At 43.1% G+C, this 2926-nt stretch overlaps 1 long non-coding RNA gene across 1 annotated transcript; it reads right to left on the bottom strand.

The window, feature by feature from the left end:
* Window positions 1-303: 303 nt before the first annotated feature.
* On the bottom strand, window positions 304-1588 carry LOC118559413. Its single transcript, XR_004928847.1, has 2 exons — window positions 639-1588; window positions 304-559 (listed from the first exon to the last, which is right to left on the bottom strand). It is a non-coding gene; the product is annotated as an uncharacterized LOC118559413 (long non-coding RNA).
* Window positions 1589-2926: the final 1338 nt, after the last annotated feature.

Raw genomic sequence — 2926 nt, forward strand, 5'->3', positions numbered from 1 at the left:
CTTGTTGCAGATTCTTTAAAGCAGACATAGCTTCAGTAATATGAGTTTCATTTGCATCAGAAATGTATGTACAGCAGGATGTTCCAATCATTACACATACGCCACCTTGGCTAGCAGTTAACATGTCCAAAACCATTCTGTTTTGCAGTACCATTAAACGCATTTCCAGGTGCAAACACAGGTACGAGGACAGTCCTCAGAAAACACGTTTCGTCTCCTGCCGGCATGCTCTTAGCATATAGGGTGGGTTGTCTGATGGATTTGGGCATCACTGAGCATACGTAGCAGTTACTCATGTTCTTCTCCTCAGCCAACATCGTCACATTCATCTGCCACAAGTTCTCTGGGTGATGGTCTGGGAGATTTCCCAGCCAAATCTTCATGGCAGTGGAGTAGATTAACTTCTTTCCTCTCTCACTCTGCGGATCTGGACTCTCTGGACTCAAACAGAGTCCAGCAAACATTTTTGCTAGGTTAGCAGAGATGTTAAGATGTTTTACCCAGGACTCTAAAGAACAGGGATCAGTTGGTTTCTTCACCGACGTTGAGACGAATGGCCCTAAAAAACCAAACCCCTTTGTAATCGGACTTCCCCACTGTTCCAACCTTTTAGTTATTAAACACTCTCTGTAACTTACAGTGGGTGAGGTGAATTCAGGAAGGTCTTTCAGCGATCTTCACAGTTGCTGGCGTGGTCAGGAGCACTTGGTATGGTCCCTCCCACCTTGGGCTTGCCCAGTTTTTCCTTCTGATGACTTTGACGAACACCCAGTCTCCTGGTCTCACTGTTTGTGGATCCTGTGGAGAAAAAGATTCTCCTGGCAGTAATATTGCAATGGATAGTTCTTTAGACTGCAACATTTCTCTCATGTAGTCTGCTAAAGTTTTTTTTTCTTTTTTTTTTCTTCCTGTATCTTTTAACCTTCTGCTGAGATAGCAGGGCTTGTAACTGTACTTGTTTCTGCACCCACTGGGCATGGTCTAATTATTCCTGCATCCTCCATCTATTTCTTTTTTTTTTTTTTTTTTTTTTGGGCTGAAAGCCCCCTCGGTCGCTAGGACTGCCCCTGCCTCCTCGAAAACCTCCTCGACACTGTTGAAGGGTCCGGTGGCTTGGAAAGCAAATATTTCTTCTGAATCACACATAGGATCTGCCCAGAAAATGTGTGTCCCCCCTCCAGATGCACCAACTCCCTTTTTTGCGTTTTTCTCTTTTTTGACACACATATTCCATCACTGTGGTTACATTAGACGTTGCCAGTGTAACTAAATGTTCTTTAACCCACGCATAGATATATGGCTGGAAAGCTCCCATCAACATTGCTGATATGGTGTTTCATCTCCGTCAGCGGGAGGGATCCCGCTGTGAAACCTATATTCTTTTTCAAAACGTATTTTGAACTTGTCTACATCTTCCCCTATTTTTTGTTTTATGGACGCCAAGTGTCCATAATCTGCTCTTCTGGGGAAAACTGCTCGTGCTGCTTTTGCTAGAGCTGTCCATTTCTGCCTTTGTTCGATCCCCATTTGTGCTTGATATTCAAATATTCCGCCTTATGGGGTTCTGCCTGTATAATTTGCCCTTACTTTTTCCCAATGTTTTCCCACTGATGACTGTAAGGCTTGTCCGAACTCATTTCCATTTAAACCATATGAGTTATACATTTCCTCCATGTCTTGGGTCCATCTTTCTGGATCTTCCTGTGGAGAAATGACACCTTACACACTACAGGCTTTCTGGTTTCCTCTAACGACCACGGACGGAAAACTGGGATTGTTTGGGGCTGCTGAGCTCCTACATTAGGATTTGGGACCTGCACCATATGACACAAGCCTTTGGACTGGTCTGTAGATAACGAATGATCTGATTTACTCAGTCCATCCGGGTACAGATTTGAAACATCCTTGGGAGCATATAAAGGCTTATACGGTGGTGGTCTGTTTTCTTCAGTTGTGACCATAGTTTGTGTTACTGAAGTAGTGTTCTGGCGGGTTCTTTTTTGTTTAGAGCCTAAACTTGTAGGGGACCAAATAGGTGATGAAGTCGGCTTTATCGGTCACCCCACTCCCTCCTTCTGGTCGGGACTGTCTCTGTCCACGCGGTTGCGTTTGATTATTTTCATGGCACACGGACATTACAGTTGTGTGACGGTCTGCTTTATTTTTTGCTCGTGCAACCTGCCTTTTTTGTGCTTGATTTAACCAACAGCGCACAATTTCAAGCTCTTTTAGTTTTTTCTGTTTTTTACTTCCTGTTTTTGCACTAGCGCTTGTTTCTAGCCGACTCACAACGTTTTCCCATTTATTCACTTTCAACACACCATCTACATTATACTTTATAGGAGAGAGGACAGAGGTGAGTGTAAATAATTTTTTTTGCACTGCTCTGTCTGCTCTCTCCGCTTGTTAGTGACAAATCTGCCGCCTGTGTAATTGAGTTGGTAAGAGCGTTTTTTGTGATTGATTGACAGACGGGAGTGGTTGTTCCTTTGTCTTGCCATCTATCGGTATTTTTCTACGTAGAAAAATAAGTTGTCTTAAACACCAGAAGATTTGGAATGATATGGCATTCCTCCACAATTGAGCACACACAACAACTTAAGAAAGTGATTGGTTACTCCCAGCCGCTTTGATTGGATGTCCCGTCAAATATGACGTTAGAAGCGACGGCATATAGAAAATGGATCGGACCATGACGGGTCTATGCTGAAGTTTTTCTAACATACATAACTTTTTAGAATCAAAAAGATCATTGTGAGAGATTGATCTTATAAGTTCTCTGTTGGTCGAAATCTTTTAGGGTGCGGCCCTGTTAATGTAAGCGCTTGAAGAAGAATAAGGCAGCTCTCGGATCATTCCATGCGTGGAATTCAGATGAAAATGTGGCCTTAAAAGAGTTGACTGCAGTCTGTTTTTGGTTGAGTAC

Source organism: Fundulus heteroclitus, unplaced genomic scaffold (genome assembly GCF_011125445.2).
Source record: "Fundulus heteroclitus isolate FHET01 unplaced genomic scaffold, MU-UCD_Fhet_4.1 scaffold_28, whole genome shotgun sequence".
NCBI lineage: Eukaryota > Metazoa > Chordata > Actinopteri > Cyprinodontiformes > Fundulidae > Fundulus > Fundulus heteroclitus.